Below are 20,606 nucleotides of genomic sequence, written 5' to 3'. Positions count from 1 at the left end.
ACCCTAGCCTCAATAATCTCAATAAAACCACATGATGATCCCCATATCCATCATAGACCCCATCTCCTTGCTATGCCCTGATTGGCCCAATGCAACTGATTAGGGTTGACCAGTGGTCAAAACCCTAATCTCAAAGAATCTGATCAATCTTTTGAATCTCCTGGATGATAAACCATGATGATGATGATGAATCATTTCAATCAAGATGAAGACCAATCTCCCTGAGAACCACAAAACCCTAATTTGAACCTCCACATCCTCAGATGATTAATGACCAGTCCAATGAACCCCTATCTTGCACACAACCTCTTATCTTCTGACCAAGACTTGGGAGGATGATTTGCACAATGTAACCACATGATATGCAATATGCAATGCCTAATGACCTAAAATGATATGCAATATGTTAAGCTAGTCCCAAGAGAGGAGGGCAAATTTTGAGGTGTTACAGCTGCCCCTATTCAATCCACTGCGAACCTGTCGATATGAATAGCCTCGGCTTTCAGATGATCAGGATGAAGAGTGATTGAATACCAAGAACAGACGAACAATTTGCACTCTGACGGGAAAATAATTAATAACGCCTGTCAGAATCAGCGAAGAAACAATCTTGAACAAAAATCCGTTTGGTACGGAAGAAAAGTCGGCCTGAATACTGAAATGAACGTCGACCTGGATACCAAAATAAATGGTAACACAGGGATAACCATGGCCTGAACACCATATCCGCTCGGGATTATTTCTTTTTGATTTTATGCTTTTCTTGAACCCCGAAATTTTCTCTGCGCAAATGATCCTCAAATCACCGCATTTTGAACCCCGCTCTCCTATTTGCCAAATAATGAACCCCATTCTCCAGTTTGAACCCCAGTCGCCTGACGATAACTCACGATCGCCAATATGAACCCCAATCTCCAGAAAATGCCGCAACATCTCCCTTTCTCCATTTGAACCCCGTCTCCAGAAAATGTCTCCACATCCTCTTTTCTCCGTTTGAACCCCGATCTCCAATCTCTCGTGATAATTCCACTGGCAACGTCGGAAATAACACCAAACACCACTCTGAGGGCGACATGTCAGAGGGTATACCTTCACAAAGGAAGGTAGCATGTGTATCTCTTCCTCAGAAGACACCTATAACGACCTCCATTGGCCTCAGCCAGAGTCTAAGGTGACACATGAACAGAAGATAATCCTAAGGACCTCATCCCGGATACATTCTTCAACTCCAATCTTCATTTGAACCCCAGAAAATGCCTCAGCATATACTCTTCTCTGATTGAACCCCGATCTCCAGAAAATGTCGCAACACTTCCCTTTCTTCATTTGAACCCCATCTCCAGAAAATGCCTCAACATCTCCTTTTCTCCATTTGAACCCCGGAACGCGCTAATCGCGTAACGTCTTCTGATATTATTTCCATCTCTGTCCGACGGAAACATTTCCTCCAATATCGCACTACTGGGGAACATTGTTGATATGACGTCGTGATGCTGAACTCCACAGAGCAACATCTTCACCATCCGGCGAAACCAAAACTCCAAGCGGTAACCACGGCTTGGATTGCGCTGATCGCATAATATTTCCCATCTCTGCTCGACGGAAAACTTACTCCAGTATCGCACTACTGGGGAATACCTTGATTCAATCACGATGCTGAACTCCTCGGAGTGACATCTTGCTTTGCAGATAACACCACCTCTCAAACAATAACCCCGGTTTGAGACTAGCTTATTTTTGCAATATGATGCATGATCGATTTTTCTGCGTAATGCTCCATAATTATGGAAATGCTACGCGATTTATTATTTTTCTATGCAACATGCTATGCTATTTTTTTTATGATGAATGCATAAAAAGGTATCCCCCTCGAGGGACTCTTCTTAGGAGCACGAGACACTCTGCTGAGGAACTCGACAATACTCCGATCTCCACCCTGCTGGGGAATACCACTGCTGCTGGGAAAAGGTAACCCTTGCTGGGGAAGAACCTCCTTTGCACCCAATCCGCTCGAGAAATCGCTGGGGATAAGAACCACCAACGCTCTGTGGGGATACATCGGTCTTTGACTTGCTGAGGATATCAATCCCGAATCTGCTTTGGTAAACCCTCACAGATACCCGACGACCTTACTGGGGAAGTGCTTCACAAACACTCTGCTGGGAAACAGCAACCTCCAGTTCTGACGACTGGGGGAAGCACCGATCTGAAACCTGCTGGTGATAACCATCCTGACCCTGCTAGGGAAAACGAATGCTACTCCGCTGGGGACAACCCATGCAATCCATAGGTAAAATCAACTCAGCTGGGGATGCAAATATCCGTCTGCTACGTAAACTCATCCAATCCCATGGTAGGATGAACACTGCTGGAGATATATTTCATTGAAACCCGCTCCACTCGGGGATAGCAACCTTCAGGCCTGGCTGCTGAGGAAACATTGTTTACCTGCCGAGTATAACCATCCTGACTCGGCTGGGGATCCATAGACCTTGGATCGGCTGGGGAGTTGATCTTCCGATTCTGCTCAGGGACCTAGCTGGGAAATGAGAAAAGTTGGTACAGAACACCCGTCGACTCATCGAACCACGGTATCCACCTCCCAATCTCGTATCAGCTTTCCACTTTTGAGAATTTCCAGACTCGTCTGGACTTTTTCTGCTCCATCATCTTGTATTCCCAATCGCTCCGAGCTCGACGAAGATCGAACTCCTGGGATTTATACATAATTTCAATTTTCCGACTTTGAAGAGTCTTCTTGATTAATTCCAAAGGTCGTCGGACGTCTCGACGTCTTCTCATCGCTTCTCTACCCGTTCATTCGTTCCTGATTGGACCCTGCGGGGAATTTCTACAGACTTTCAAATCTTCCGACTTTGAAGAGTCTTCTTGATTATCATCAAGGATCATCGTACGTCTCAACGTCACTTCGCCGTTCTTTCATTCATTCGTTCCTGAGCGAACTCTCTGGGGATCTGTTACAAAGCTTCCACATCACAACCTGCAAGTGAGTGAAAATATCTAACAGTTCCTGCAAAACAGATCGTTAGATAAAACCGTGCCCCAGGCGTGTCAAGATTTCAACACTTGGGTCACTTAACCTTCCGAATAAGATTTCAAGCTTTCAATCTTATAAACATGCATTGGAAGGAACCTGTATGTGTTAAAATGCAAGATTCTTTATCAAAAATAATTGGATGTTTTTGCAATCAAAGCGGTAATGAAAAACAAAAACAAAATTATTTGACTGAATATGCATTTTATTGATTGGAAAAGTGTGTGGCTCAAATTGAGCAATACAAAGGAAGCAATTCCTGAAAAGAGGTAATTGCGCACAAAAGGAAAAATCTATCCTAATGGCAATGTGAAACCCGTGATCTCATCGAGTTCCAACTCGGTTACACCCCATATGTCCTCAGACTCTCCGTGCTTTCTGCCTTCTGAACAAGACGTTTCTGATTGATCCCCACCGGGTATTATCCATGATGCTTTAACTGAAGCGCAAACGATCATGCTAGACGCAGTTGTTCGTTTCAATCCCTCTTTTGCCTGGACCGCCCTTTCGGGTTTTCAGTCCACCGGGATACCCTTTTTTGCCCAAGTCGCCTTTCCAGGTTTTCGACTTGCCGGGTGTACGTTTTTTCATTTTATATCCCTAATTTTTGCCCGAACCTTTCTTTCTGTTTTTTTTTGGTTCGCCGGGATGCCCATTTTTGCCTGGACTATTTTATTTTTTTCGTCCAGCGGGTCTCTTTATACGAAGTATTTTTTAACTGCGTCCGCATTCACAGGGGATGGAAAATCCTCGCCATCCATGGTCGTCAACAACAAGGCTCCGCCAGAGAAAACCTTCTTGACCACGAATGGACCCTCATAATTCGGTGTCCATTTGCCCCTACGATCGTTTTGAGGAGGAAGGATCCTTTTCAGCACCATATCACCTACGTGATATACCCGAGGTCGCACCTTCTTGTCAAAAGCACGCTTCATTCGTTGCTGGTATAACTGCCCATGACAGATGGCTGCCAGCCTCTTTTCTTCTATCAGGCTTAACTCTTCATACCGGGTCCTTACCCATTCAGCCTCTTGCAATTTCACGTCCATCAGGACTCTCAAAGAGGGAATCTGAACCTCGACTGGTAATACAGCCTCCATCCCATACACGAGTGAGAAAGGCGTTGCCCCAGTAGATGTGCGTACCGACGTTCGATACCCATGCAATGCAAACGGCAACATCGCATGCCAATCCTTATAGGTTACCACCATTTTCTGCACAATCTTCTTTATATTCTTATTGGCTGCCTCAACCGCCCCATTCATCTTCGGACGATAGGGAGAAGAATTGTGATGCTCGATCTTGAATTCCCGGCACAGCTCTGCCATCATCTTATTATTCAAATTAGAACCATTATCAGTAATGATTCTCTCGGGAACCCCATATCTGCAAATGATGTCTCTCTTGAGAAATCTGGCAACAACCTGCTTCGTCACATTCGTATAAGAGGCTGCTTCAACCCACTTGGTGAAGTAATCGATAGCCACTAATATGAATCTGTGCCCATTCGAAGCCGTAGGCTCAATCTTTCCGATCATATCAATGCCCCACATAGCAAACGGCCATGGAGACGACATTAAACTCAACGGATTTGGAGGCACGTGCACTTTGTCAGCATAAATCTGGCATTTATGACACTTCCGCACGAAATTAAAACATTGGGCCTCCATTGTCATCCAATAATAACCTGCCCTCAGCAGCTTCTTTACCATTGCATTCCCACTGGCATGGGTACCGAACGAACCTTCATGAACCTCTTTCATCAATTGGCTTGCTTCTCTATCATCAACACATCTGAGCAAGACCCAATCAAAATTTCTCTTATACAGAACCCCATCCTTGTTCAGATAGAACACCATGGCCAACCTCCGCAGAGTCTTTCGGTCCTTCTTTGATGCTCCATCAGGATACTCTTGAGTCTCTAGATAGCGCTTGATATCATAATACCACGGCTTCTCATCATCAGACGCTGTATCAACAGCAAACACATAAGCCGGTCTATCCAGACAACCTACTTCAACACTGGGGAACTGATTCCAGCTCTGCACCTTAATCAAGGCGGCCAGAGTAGCCAAAGCATCTGCCAAAGGATTCTCCTCTCTGGGCACATGATGCAACTTCACCTTGGTGAAAAACGTCAACAATCTCCTCGTATAATCCCGATATGGAACTAAATGAGACTGATGCGTATACCATTTTCCGTTAACCTGATTTATCACCAGAGCTGAATCTCCATATATGACAAGGTTCTTGATCCTCAAATCAATCGCCTCTTCAATCCCCAATATGCAAGCTTCATATTCAGCCACGTTGTTGGTGCACTCAAATGTTAGTCGGGCAGCAAAAGGAATATGGGATCCTTTCGGCGTAACCAAAACAGCACCAACACCGCTTCCATTCACGTTAACGGCCCCATCAAACATCAGAATCCATTCGGATTCAGGGTCAGGCCCCTCCTCTGGGATTGGTTCCTCGCAATCTTTCGATTTGAGAAACATGATGTCCTCATTAGGGAATTCAAACTTCATTGGTTGATAATCATCAATGGGTTACTAAGCGAGGTAATCAGACAATACACTTCCCTTGATCGCCTTCTGAGAGGTATACTGTATATCATATTCGGTCAAAATCATTTGCCACCTCGCAACCCGTCCGGTCAATGCTGGCTTCTCAAAAATGTACTTGATTGGGTCCATCTTGGAAATCAATAAAGTGGTATGAACCAGCATATACTGCCTTAGTCGGCGAGCAGCCCAGACCAAAGCACAGCAAGTTTTCTCGAGCAGTGAATATCTTGTTTCACAGTCGGTAAACTTTTTGCTAAGGTAGTATATGGCATGCTCTTTTCGACCAGACTCGTCATGCTGCCCCAATACACACCCCATAGACCCCTCGAGGACTGTCAGGTACAGAATTAACGGTCTTCCCTCCACAGGAGGCATCAGAATCGGAGGCTCCTGCAAATACTCTTTTATTTTTTCAAATGCCGCTTGGCAATCCTCATTCCACCTGACCGTTTGATCTTTTCTCAACAACTTGAAAATTGGTTCGCACGTGGCCGTTAGATGAGATATGAACCGTGAAATGTAGTTCAATCTACCTAAGAAACCACGCACCTCCTTCTCCGTTCTCGGTTCAGGCATTTCTCTTATTGCTTTTACTTTTGCAGGATCAACCTCGATTCCTTTCTCACTCACAATGAAGCCCAGCAATTTACCGGACCGCACTCCGAAAGTGCACTTGTTCGGATTCAACCTCAGTCTGAACTGTCTCAACCGGTCGAACAACTTGGCCAGATCTACCAAATGCCCCTCCTCTGTTTGGGACTTTGCTATCATGTCATCAACATAGCATTCAATTTCATGATGAATCATATCATGAAACAAAGTCACCATGGCCCTCTGGTAAGTAGCACCGGCGTTCTTGAGACCAAATGGCATCACCTTGTAACAAAAGGTGCCCCACTGTGTAATGAACGTTGTTTTCTCCATATCATCTGGCGACATTTTGATTTGATTATAGCCAGAAAAGCCATCCATGAAGGAAAACACCGAGAATTGAGCTGTATTGTCTACCAACACGTCAATGTGAGGTAGTGGAAAGTCATCCTTCAGACTAGCTCTGTTCAGATCTCGATAGTCCACACACATTCTCACTTTGCCATCTTTCTTCGGGACTGGCACAATGTTCGCAACCCATGGCGGATAATTAGTGACAGCAAGGAAACCAGCATCCCACTGCTTCTGCACTTCTTCTTTGATTTTCATCGCCATATCAGGTCGAGTTCTGCGCAACTTCTGCTTTACTGGAGGACAATCTGTTCTCAACGGTAGCTTGTGCACAACAATATCGGTATCCAACCCTGGCATATCTTGATAAGACCAGGCAAAGATGTCGACATACTCTTTCAACAACACTACCAATCTGCTCTTAACACTTTCCTCCAAAGCAGCCCCGATTTTCACCTCTTTCTTAACCTCGTCGGTACCCAGATTTACAACCTCAACCGGCTCTTCGTGCGGCTGAATCACCTTCTCCTCTTGTTTCAACAATCTGGCTAATTCCCCTGGCAGTTCACAATCTTCTTCGTCTTCTTCTTCGGCATGATAGATTGGATTGTCGAAGTCATACAAGGGTGTCCCGGGATTGTTATCAATGAGATCCGGGGGAGAATCGCATCTGCATGAATGTTGATTCATGCATTGCTTTAGAACCGGTGTGAGACAAAAAATGAAAACAGGAAAATGAAAACATTGCCATTTTTATTTTGTTTTTATTTTTAAACTGCAAAAATAAAAAACAGGGAACACCGCTTTTTACTGAAAAACATCCTTTTATTAATGATGCGAATTTGCAAATATGAACATGAGGTGGCCCTTACAATGAACCATTACGTGTCGGGCAACACGCAAGGCTTTCATGCATATAAGACTAAAACAGGAAAAATATTACTCTTCCAGCAGAGTGACCCGGATGATCTTTTCAGCCTTCCAGTTCTGGATTCCCATCCCTGGTGCGCACGACTTTATCCACCGGTCCATGTCACAGTCGCTATCAGCATCGTCACTCATCATGCAGATGTGATCCGGATCCAGCATTCCGGCACTAGTGAAGGTGACCGACGCACGACGTCCTTTGCCTTGCCCTGAGCCTCGGCCCGGCTGATACCCCACTCCAAAGCGATCTTTCTTTGCAAGGACATCCATCATTCTGCCCCAACCAGGAGCCTCTCCACTCTTTACCACCTCAACGGCCTGCTTGTACGAAGCAATGGACGGTTTCTCTTCCTCTTTGGCAAACAGAGCATTCTCCACCTTGATGGTTTCAAATGCCTGACTGGGCGTTTCCCATATCTCACCATCCATCTCAACATATTTGAATGACGAAAGGTGGCTGACAAAGATGTCCTCCTCTCTGCAGACAGTGACGACTTGGCCTTCCCAGATGTATTTCAACTTTTGGTGCAAAGTCGAAGTTACTGCCCCAGCAGCATGAATCCATGGCCTACCCAACAGGCAACTGTATGCCGGCTGAATATCCATGACATAGAAAGTTGACTTGAACACCTCAGGCCCAATCTTCACTGGCAGCTCAACCTCCCCAAACACGGCCCGCTTTGACCCATCAAAAGCCCGCACTATCAAATCAGTCGGAGTCAAAATCAGCCCGTCGCAATTTAGCTTCGCCAGAGCCTTCTTTGGCAACACATTTAAAGAGGAGTCGGTATCAACCAGCACATGCGAAAGCACGGCTCCTTTGCATTCCATAGCTATGTGTAGTGCCCTATTGTGATTCCTTCCATCCACAGTCAGGTCCATGTCCGTAAAGCCCAGCCCATGGCTAGCATGCACATTAGACATGACCGTCTCCAATTGGTTTATTGTAATCTCTTGAGGAACATAGGCTTTCTTCAGAATTTTCAACAAAGCCTCTCTATGCCCCTCGGAGCTTAACAGCAATGACAGAATGGATATTTTGGAAGGAGTCTGCTGCAAATGGTCCACCAATTTGTACTCTGACCTTTTGATGATCCTCAGAAATTCTTCAGCATCATCATCAAGTTTTTCATCCGACCCCGCAGGCGCCGGTGTCACCACAGGAGTACTATTATCAACCACTGCCTTTCCTTTCGCCCTGGCTAAAGCCTCAGCCTTTTCTTTTTTCTCTTTTTCTCCTTCTCCCCTCCTCAACGCATCGGGAGCAAATAATCTGCCACTGCGAGTGAAACCGCTGGTACCGGCATTATCCACCTTCGAAACGGTGGTTTCACTTGCAGATTGTTCCTCTACCTTCTCCCCATTGCAATACACTTCTCCACCATAATGCCAAGGCACGACATCATCTTTCTCATACGGAATTGGCCCAGGTACCGTGATGGTAACTGGAGCCGCTTCAGCTAGATTAGACAAATCCACCGGGTCGAAATAGATTGTTATGGTGAAGACTTCCTCTTTTTCCTTACCAGCCTTCTTCTCAACCACAATATCCCCATTGTCCATCAGACCCTGGACAGTCTTCCTCAGAAGTTCGCACCCATTAACAGAACCAGTGCACTCAGCACAATCATCTTCACATCCCGGATGAACCCCATTTTTCAACAACAGCCCCTTGACCTCAGCCAACGGAGTCTTCAACTGATCAACATACAACAACCCAACTCGGCTCTCCTCAAAGATAGCATTCACCCCCCTTTGACCATGCGCGGGCATGGGATTTGTATTGACATTGGGAGAGGGTGCGAAGTTGATTGCTTTTGAATCCACCAGGTCTTGAACTGTGTGCTTAAAAGCTTTACAGTTCTCGATGTTATGTCCGGGCGCACCTGAGTGGAATTCACACTTTGCATTCTCATCATAACTGGCTGGCCTTTGATCAGGTCTCAAAGGTGCCAGAGTCCTTGTCTGTACCAACCCCAAATCCATCAGCTTCTTAAACAGAAAAGCATAAGTCACCGGAGGTCTATCAAATTGTCTGTCCACTGCTTTACCCCTTATCTGATAACCAGCCCTCTGAGGCCTCTGCTGGAAGGGTTGCCTCTGTTGTTGTTGCTGCTGCTGTTGCAGTTGCTGTTCAGCAGGAATAGTTACCGCAGCGGTGTGCTGGAAGTAACGATCCCCACTGGGTCCTCGTTGAGCGTAGACAGTACTGGTATCTCCTTCCTTCTTTCTCTGACCACCATTACCAAAAGGCTTCTTCGACCCAGCCGACGAAGAAGAAGCAGTACCCTGAATTTTACCGAGCTTCAGCCAGCTCTCTATTCTCTCCCCTGCCACGACAATATCAGAAAAGTTGGTCACCGGACAACCAACCATTCTCTCAGCAAATGCCCCCTGCAGGGTTCCCATGAACAGATCTGACATTTCTCTATCAACAAGAGGAGGTTGCACTCTGGCAGCCAACTCTCTCCATCGTTGGGCATACTCCTTAAAACCCTCACTGTTCTTTTGAGACATACCTTGCAGCTGGGTACGACTCGGAGCCATGTCAGCATTGAACTGATATTGCTTGAAGAACGCGTCCCCAAGATCCTGCCAATTCTTAATATCTGAGGACTTCAGCTTGGTGTACCATTCCAGTGAGCCTCCAGACAGGCTGTCCTGGAAGAAATACATCCATAGCTTCTGATCCATTGTGTACGCAGAGATCTTGCGGACAAAAGCTTGGAGGTGAGTCTCAGGACAAGAACTTCCATTGTAACGGTCAAAAGTGGGCGCTTTAAACTTCTGTGGGATCACAATCCCCTCAACAAGCCCCATATTAGACATATTGATCATCCCGGGAGTGGCATAACTTTCCAGCACCTTAATCTTCTCAGCCAACAACTGAATCTCCTTGTTTTGAGGCTGGACCCCATACTGACCCAACGGCTCATTATGCATGGAAAACTGGTCTGCTTCCCTGTCTTCCTCTCTGTCAACATCAAACCCGTAGAATGGAGGCAACAGACCGTCCTTCAGATTCTGCCCAGGTTGGCCACCAGCAACACCGAAACCTCCAGTATTATTATTCACTATACCGACCGTTGTCCTCTTACCACCATCCCGAGAACCACCCAGCCCCTGGTTGGAGACTCCATCCAGGTTAACACCGCTATTCGCCGCTGAAGCCCGCTCGAGCTTCTCAACCTTGTCAGCTAGAGCTTTCTGACCAACTGCAAAGCCTTGCATAATGTTGATCAGCTCAGTCATCTTGTCCTTCAGCTCAAGAATATCAGTATTCGGGAGATCCATCAGTCTGGGCGTATTACGTCGCGTGAAGTATCTGTGAGGACGAGTTGAGTGCAAAGGTACATTTCTGCGAGCGCGAGCAATGATTCCTGAAACAATCAAGCATGTTAGAACTGATACCTGCAAAAATAAAACACAAGTTATTATGATCATGCATGAATGCAGTGCTTATCCACATGAGGAACACTTTGTCTCTCGATCCTGGCTTCATCGAGACAAAATAATACTTCGGCAGCAATATTTTGACATTCATCATTCAATTTCAACATACAGATCAGGGATAGATGATTTAGCAAAGATATCACCAAACCATGTGTGTGCTCGTGCGAGTGCATACAGTAAAGCAAATAAAGCTTGAAGATCAATCACTGAATGAAAATAACCATCACATAGCAAAATGCACAATAAGTGCCATAGTCATACATCAAATCAGATACAAATCTCCAGAATCGGGAAAAGAAATACAAGCAAAATGAATTCCGTCAACAAGCCTGACGGTAATCCAACACAAATAAGAAAGGTCTACACTGAAGGAGGTCCCGCAGATGGCTCTGTATCATCAACCATCTGGGTAAACTTCACCGCGAACCTAAGCTCAGTGTTCTCTTGCTGCAATCTCCCTATCTCCTTCTTGTGCATCTTCATCTGTCTGAAGTAATGATCGCTCTCAACAAGATAGTGATCTCTCTCAGCAATAATCTTTGCTTTCTCAGCTTCCCATTTTGTAGCAAGGACTTTGGCTCCGGCATCTCTCTGATCCCTCACAAGAATTTGCCTCCTCTTCTCTTCTTCAATAACCCTCAAGGCCCTAGCTAGTTTCTCCTTGGTAAGGTCATGCTCCTTTATGGATGACTCTAGTGCTTGGCTGACCTTGCCATAATACGCGGTGTCTATCTCAAAGCGCTCCACCACAAGAGCATGTCTCTTATCCTGGTCTTCCATTTTCCCTTTGATTTCCTGATTAGTCATTTGGATTCTAGCAACCCTCATTTCCAACTCGGTCTTCTCTACCTGCAACTGATCCCTCTCCCTCTTCATCTCCAAGAACTCTTCTATACTGATAGAAGAACGAGACTTCTCAATCACCGGATACCAAAGATCACCCACAGGAAAAGGTAGACGAGTGAACTCCACTCTCCTTCTGAGCCATTCATCAAACAAAGGGAAAGACCTACTATTAGCTCTACCAAAAGGAATCTTGCCTTTCCTTTGAATATTACGCCATGCCTCAGACACTTCCTCCAATGCTGACCGGTTACTCTCGACAGGGAAGTAACAAGAGTCCTGAATCTCATACTCGAGAGGAGGAGCCTCCATAGCAAATCCCCTTTGTCTCTTAAGAAGTGTCGGGTTATAACTGATACACCCTTGAACTCCTATAAGAGGCACATTAGGAAAACTCCCGCAGCTACAAATGAAATCTCGTCCCGCCTCATCGATATGAGTCCAAGTTATGTCCTTGGCACGCAAACCCATCAACTTGGTCGCCCAACTGACAGTATGGTCAAGAAGAACAAAAGCACCCTTGGTAGGCAAATATCCCATGAACCATTTGTATAGCAACTGAGCGCAACATCGAATCAATCCCCCACGCCTCTTCTCGTTCCGATTATGGACCGAGTAATAGACATCTCCGATCAAGGTGGGGATAGGATTCCTCTGAACAAACAAGCGGATGGCATTAATATCCACGAAATTCTTCTGATTAGGGAACAAGATGATTCCATAGACGCTCACAGCAATCAAAGCACAAACAGCCCTCCAATTGCCCAAAGCAGCATACTCCTTGGCCTTAGCTTCCAAGAGGCTTAGATAAAAACCGGGCAAATTCCCCTTCTCCTTCAAACCTCCTCTAATCACTTCCTGGCTCAAATAAAGAGCACGAGAGATCTCCCCAACATCAGGCTCCTCCTTAGTGGCAAGGAAAGGTACCTGGTTTTTGATCTGAATACCCAGGATGCCAGCATAGTCCTCCATCAAAGGCCCCAGCAAGTAGTCCGGAAAAACAAAACACCTTAAACCAGGATCATAAAACTGGAGAAAAGTGTGGATGGCGTCCCTATTACTGTCAGTGAGTCTGAAAACCATCTTCAGAATACCACCGTATGCCTCTCTGAACATCCCCACGTGGTCAGGCGCAATCAATGCTATCATATCCTTCAGCACACTGATCTTTGGGTCAAAGAAACTGTAAGCCACATCGTCCTTCAAACCGGGTCTCCTCATGTCTAAGAAGCCTCTCAACCAGGATCTCGATCAAAAAGGTCCCTGCATATGGATAAACATGTGTTAGATGCAGATAAATGCAAAATGGGATGATGCTGATGAATGAATGCAATGCGTTGCCATCCTCCAAGTCATCTGATCATCTGGTGCACTGAAGCCTGATCTCTGGACTGATCACAACCATCTGAAGGAATATGTAACCACAAATCCCACTCAAGGGTTCCGAAATAAACGGAACTGCAAGATACACCATCATCATCATCAACCTCAGAGATCCACTGAACAGATAACCACAACCTCTGAATCGGCCCGGGGAATCCTGAAATAAACGGATCCCCACTGATAAATAACTCGGACAGCACTCCGGCGTCTCGGCAAGAAATGCCCATAAATCCGACTTATAAATATGACTCTGATTAACGGAACCATTAGTCACCATCTGAGTCACCAACAGAACATGCATCTGTAAGAATCACCCTCCCCTCACAGGTAAATTCTAATCAGGTCATCCTAAGGCGGATAATAGTCTCGACAATCGGGCAGAGATACTCAATGGGTTTGCCCTTTCGGGTGTGCCATTGTAGCTCTCCTGAGATCGTCTAAACCAAATATCTGGGAAATGATCGGTCACCGAAGTCAACAGCTCAAAAGAGATAAAACTCAACCATAGTGGAAACTCCACAAGGAAGAGCCCTCTCAGAAGAACCTCGTCCGGCTTGTGGTATGTCACGTCACAACAATCATGTCAACCCAACATGTGAAGAACGTGAGACCACACTAATCCTAGGTGTATACTCGGGCCTGAGTTTTAGCCCCACTCAGAACACTCACCCCAAAACAGAGGAACCACCTGCACAGAGGGCGACAACATGATAGTATGATGCATGCAGACATTAATGCAAATATATACACAGTCAGAATAATAAATGCAATAAATAAAGCGGCACAAGCAACCTAAACTATCCTAGAATGCTAGGAAGGACTCGCTTAGGGAAGATGGATCAGCATAGGTCAACATCCAATCCCCAGCAGAGTCGCCAGCTGTCGCATCCGCGAAAAAACAACCGACGGGACTCAAACAAAAACACAACACAGAGCCGCCACTACGCGTTATTTATCCCAAGATAGGGAAAGGAAACGCTCAGAGAAACCTGGAAAAAGCGTGGTCTCGCGACCAAAGAGAAAGGGTAAGGGAGTCGGTTACGCAAGGGGAAGGTATTAGCACCCCTCACGTCCGTCGTACTCGACGGGATCCACGCTCTAAGAAAAGAAAAGGTTGCTAAAACACCACACACACACGCACCGAAGACAACACAGGTGGGGTTAAGAGGAAGAGAGCTCGATAGGACGTTGCATCCTATGCCTACGTATCTCGTCTGGAACGAGAATCAGAGCTGCCGTAGTTCGGCTCACGCACGCCAAACAAGACACACCGGCAAACATGGAGCCTGAATGCCAATCACTGGACTTACATCAACATCCGAACCAAAACGCACAAAACGGCAAACGTGGAGCCCGACCGCCAATCACTGGACTTACGTCGGCATCCGAACCAAACATACACAAGAAGATAACAAGTAAACACACACAAAAAGAAAAAAAAGTGCCCGGAGAGACCTCGCACGGTCTCCTGCCTACATACCTCGTCTGGAACGAGGATCAGGGCGATGTAGTTCCCCCTCAAGGGAAAGAAAATCTAGCCAGAAACCAAGGGAAGACACACTACCAGAGAGCTGGACTCGAGCCTAGTGTTGTCATGTATCATTGCCCTACGTTCAGGTTTCTACCTACTTGCACAACATCAAGCTAATCCTATCCAGGAAAGAAGCAAGCATACAAGCATACAAGCAACAACAGATCAAAACAAGCATTTCAAGCAAGTATTCACATAGCACGCACTATAGCCAATCAAGTGGGCTCAAACAATGGGTTTGACTGCCGAAGCAAGTCATCAGTACATGGGTAGTATTCGCTCTTAACCTTGCCATTGCGGGGCTAAGGTGAAGCAGATGAAAGGTGAGTGAAGATTAGACTTCACAACTCTTATCCCTGACCAGGGAGAGCTTCAGACAAAGGAGCGTGGGTCCAGAATGGAGGGACCCTTCTACGCTCAAGACTCTGACTCGATTGTGCAACATCACAAGATCTTGGGTTTGTGTCCCAATGCATCAACACACAGCCGTGTGAGCAGAGGGACGACTCACAGAATAGTGGGGGATAGATTGCATATCCCTTTGATCCACCAATTGCCTCATAGAGGTCTTTACCTGCTTGGCACAAATGTAAACAACCACAAACATCGCCTCTTAAGGAGGACTTCAGACAGTTGCCTGGCCAAGTAACAGGCCAGGTCTTCCAGACTACATGAAGATTAGAAGTCCTACCTCAAGTGGTTTAAAAACCAAGCAGCAGCAAGCAAGTTCTTAAAGAACTGTAAGCAACTTAATGTACCTGAAATCAATCAAGTATCATCAGTACTCAGACAGACAAACAATAAACAGCAAATGTCAATCTATACAGACAACACAAGTTAATGCACATAAGTGCAAGCTATAAGCCCAAGCTCAAGCATCACAACCTACAAAACAGAGTCAAGTTAGTTTATAAACATCAACCAAACTCAATTCAAATTGCCTTGAAGCAACCTCCTTAAGCATTGTGCATTTCATCCTGAAAATCCACACCAAATGTGAGAAACTAGACCCCTAGGCCAAGCCTAGGGTCCAAAAGGATAAAAAAAATCTAAACAGCAAGCAAAACCAATCCAAAATCACATTCAAACAAATAGAAAGCAAATGCAATTGGTCTCATGCTCATATCATTCACCAATATCAATTCATGCACAATATACCACAAACTAGGTCAAATACAACACCAAAAGTCCAAACAGAATGACTTCAATCAAAGGCATACCAAAATAATTCCAAAAATCCTCAAATAATTCACACCTAAACAGGACACAATCAACAAGTAGCATGTCAATTTTCAGCTCAATTGGACAAAAGAAAGTAGGTCAATGAAAATCAAGAAATCCAGACACAATTATTCAAGCCAATTCATAGCATCAACACAAGCATTCACTTCAAAAATTCATAAAACAGTGAAAACAATTAATAAATGAATGGTACCAAAAGCATGATGTCCTACAATGTGTCTATAACCAGCATACCAAATTTCACATTCATCCAAAACCATATGAGAATTTCACAAACAATATACCAACATGTGTCACACAAGGTTGCAAAATGAACCAACAGAGAAGAAAATTATCAATCAAATTGAAAATGCAACTCCAAAATTCCAGCAAAAATCACATGTTATCTTGACATATCAATGATCATTCATGCAAAAAATTAGAGCAATTCAACAATCCTAGGCCATGCAAATAAATTCATGAAGTTGACCTAGCTAGGTGTGACACAAATTGTCACACCTAGATTCAAAAAATCATATCTCAATCATAAAGTATCCAAAAGTCACAAACTTTACATGGAAATCACCATCAACATGTCCAGAACAAGCACAAAAAATTTCAATCATTTCTTTAAATGTATGAGCATTTCATGTTAAAAATGGTAAAGTGCACAAAAATGTAACACATCCTACAAACCCTAGGCTCATTATTTTTCTACTCATGCAAAAAATCCACAAAAATCATGATAAAATTCTACACATCCTCATGAGCATGGCACAAAAAATCTCACCAAAATTGGATAAGAAATGAGTGATTTATCAATTTTCTAAGTTGTGGTAACAAAATTGAAATTAAAATGAAAAACAAAATAGAAATAATAATAATTAAATGGATCAGTGGCATTTTTGCAATTATCATGAAGTACGCCAAAACGGCGTCGTTTCAAACAGACTGCACGGCGCGTTTTCATTGGTTCGTGAAGGCGGTAAACACAGAAATTTAAAAAGCCAAGCGAACATGAAGATCAAACGCACATATTCATCGTCTTCTCACCAACACATTTCCAGAAAATTCATAAAACTCAAGAACATCGAATCTTCACAGAAATTAACAAACGTATATCCATTGGAAAGGTCTAAGCACGAGGATTCCAAATATGTAAACGATTTGCCCTAATTCCTACTGTATCTCACGGATCGAGCAAAAACCTAAACACACATCCAACTTCAAAACGCGATTTCTTCCTCTACAGTTCACTAAATCAAAAACTACCTACATCATGATCATCTACATGGAAAGCACTATAGAACGCATATGGAAATTGAAAGAATAGTGATATTCGAATTCACACCTTAAATTGAAGACAGTGGTGATTCTTTGAGCCTTGGCGCGCAACAATCCAAAACAGATGAAGGAGATGCTTCAGGAAGGTAATTGCAATGCTTAGCTTGGCTCGAAGTTGCTTCTATTGGAAGAAATTTCAATTTGCCATTGTTGACCACCACTTGAACAGTCACGGATTTGCAAGGTTAAGGCAATGAATTGATGAAACAGTTGAAGTTCTTGATCCAAGGAAGATGAAGCAAGAAGAATTTCGTGAATTGGTGAAGAATTGATGAAGTTTGGTTCTTGAATGTTCTTGATGAATTTGGAGAATTGGAGGGAAAAGTTGTTAGAGTTTCTTGTGATTTGTGATATGATCAATATTCAGTTATGATTAATGTTATATACCTCCACTTAATCCATCTCTAATCACAAATTAACCAAAAATGATGTAATTAGCAAAAATGCAATTTTACAAAGCAAGGGCAAAATGGACATTTCACCCTGGGGCTTGTGACAGCTGTATGACAGCTCACACACTCTCCAAATACCAGCTGTGATGTGTTGGCACTTGTCTCATGGCAATTGGCTTTGTGTAACTCATTTTCACTATGTTATGCCACATCTTGCATTTTCAAGTGAAGTTTAAAAATGACTTGGCCAAATATTGAACTTTGAGCACTTGTGACAGTTGAAACAATTTCTAATTTGCATTTGTGAGGTGTTGCAAAAACTCCCATGCCAAAATTCCAATTATTTCTCAACTTGGACCATTTTGCCCTTGGATCTTTAATTGTGCACTTGAAAATTGACCTTTTGCATTGACCATTTTTGATGAATTCCAATTATGCACCATGAAAGTACATGTCAAATGGAGTTTGCTCATAAAAAGATCACTCAATTTGGACACTCCATGTGGAAGTTATGCCACTTTGACTATGGGTCATTTTTGAAATTGAATGGACCATAACTTGCCAACCATACATGGGAATTTCAAGTTCTTGGACTTTTTGGAAAGGTGAGAGCAAGATCTACAACTTTCATGTTGAACAAATTTTCATTTGAAGCTTCCTTGTATATGTAAATTTGTGGTCAACAACTTTCCATTTTTGGAAACTTCCATTACAAGTCACTTTCTATTTTTGGCAATTTTTGTTCTGACTTTATTTTCTTCATTCTTGAGCTTTGCAATGTCAAATAACACTTGTTTCAACATGAATGAAGTGTATCCAACTCTCTCCCACCTCCAAATCCATAAAATCAAGCACAGTTGACCACAGTTGACTTTTTTCAGTTGATAGATGAATTTGGCCATGCATTGATCAATCTGAGCCTCAATTCCCTGATGAAATGGCTCAAGGGTGAAACCCTAGCCTCAATAATCTCAATAAAACCACATGATGATCCCCATATCCATCATAGACCCCATCTCCTTGCTATGCCCTGATTGGCCCAATGCAACTGATTAGGGTTGACCAGTGGTCAAAACCCTAATCTCAAAGAATCTGATCAATCTTCTGAATCTCCTGGATGATAAACCATGATGATGATGATGAATCATTTAAATCAAGATGAAGACCAATCTCCCTGAGAACCACAAAACCCTAATTTGAACCTCCACATCCTCAGATGATTAATGACCAGTCCAATGAACCCCTATCTTGCACACAACCTCTTATCTTCTGACCAAGACTTGGGAGGATGATTTGCACAATGTAACCACATGATATGCAATATGCAATGCCTAATGACCTAAAATGATATGCAATATGTTAAGCTAGTCCCAAGAGAGGAGGGCAAATTTTGAGGTGTTACAGTGAGCAAAGAGAGTATTCGTTAACCCCTTTGAGCTTAAACAGTTGAATCTCAGCTCTAAATAAAGCGAGATGTCAAAATATATTTTTTTGAAACCCGGAAATTTTTGATAATTGTTCTTTTGCCGTAAAAAGTCAAGAGCATTCACTTAGGGTGAGTAAAAGATAAGTTGGGGAGAACGAAAATGAGAATCGGTAAGTGCCACAACTCTTGAATAACCGAGCAAGCATTGGAAAAAAAAAGAGAAACATTATTTTGTGAATACGATCTGAAAAGAAAAAAAAATATAGTAGAATGAAAATGAATGCTTGCTTAGAAGAAAAATAGTGAAAAACAAATTGAGTTGTTGTAGCGGTGTATTCGTTACTATATGATCTATTGATTAAATCATAAGCAAAGTATACAATAAACATAGAGTCGCCACCGCACTTTTATTTATCCTAAGGACTGGCTAAAAAGCGAACAAAAGCCTAAGAAGTTTTACACGTAGAAAACTAATAAAAAGATCAGAGATCGGGGTAAGGGGTAAATTACGCAAAGGGAAGGTGTTAGGCACCCAATGCGTCCTAGGTACTCCTAGGGAGCCCTTTTCACACTTTGTTGTTTGAAAATTATTATTTGTCATGACATAAGCATTGTGCAAACATGATTGGGATGATGAGGAAAGAATGTACATGTTAATTATTTTTGTGTTTGGATGGATAACCATTGCCTACGTACCTTTACAGGATCAAAACCTCGTAGTTCGGCTAAAAACTTCCAAAATTTAGTGGATTCAATTTTAAAACACAAGCTCAAAGGTCTTACGTTACCCACGGGAGAAAACTCAACCTTGTATAACAACTAGTCCACCATGTGAGAAAAGCTTCAACTTGCCAGAGAGGGGTTAACCCTATAATAGGCAAGGAAGACTTACAATTCATCTACTAAGGACAAATAGGTGAGATTAATATCAACCAACTAGGGTAAATCAAACCTATAGCTAATGTATGAAAACTTAACAAACATGGACAAAGCCACAAAATCATTTGAATGAGTGAAGTTAATTGATTTGGGGTTATCTACAAAACATGGTCAAAGTATGGTTAAAGTCAATTCAAAAATGAAGTATTTACAAAAATGGAGTTTTGAAAATCATGGACTTAAGGTCCAAGTTTCTAATTTGGAAAGAGGTGAGAATGTTTGCACAACACTTATCTCAAGTTTTAAAACATGTGTGAAAAGGTAGGACACAATGAGGTGAATGGAATGGTGTGTATGTAAAACTTCTTAGGAGGGTTCGCCTCTTGAAATCATATAGAAGATGATTCAAGTGGGTCCTTAGGAATAGGCTACAAATGAGCAATGAACATGGTAACAGATGAAAGTCAATAAAAGCGGATACTGGATGCCACTTAATGGTCTTATACCTGTCTCCTAAAACAAGTAAGGATATCAGCAGCCACTCTATGGACTTATACTAATCTCCATCAGAATAAAACAAAAACAAAACAGGGAAGTCAACTGCCAATCTATCTGGACTTATGTTAACCTCCACAGTATGATC

The sequence above is a fragment of the Lathyrus oleraceus genome, chromosome 5 (assembly GCF_024323335.1).
Source record: "Lathyrus oleraceus cultivar Zhongwan6 chromosome 5, CAAS_Psat_ZW6_1.0, whole genome shotgun sequence".
Classification (NCBI taxonomy): domain Eukaryota; kingdom Viridiplantae; phylum Streptophyta; class Magnoliopsida; order Fabales; family Fabaceae; genus Lathyrus; species Lathyrus oleraceus.
This window is presented reverse-complemented; position numbering follows the sequence as displayed.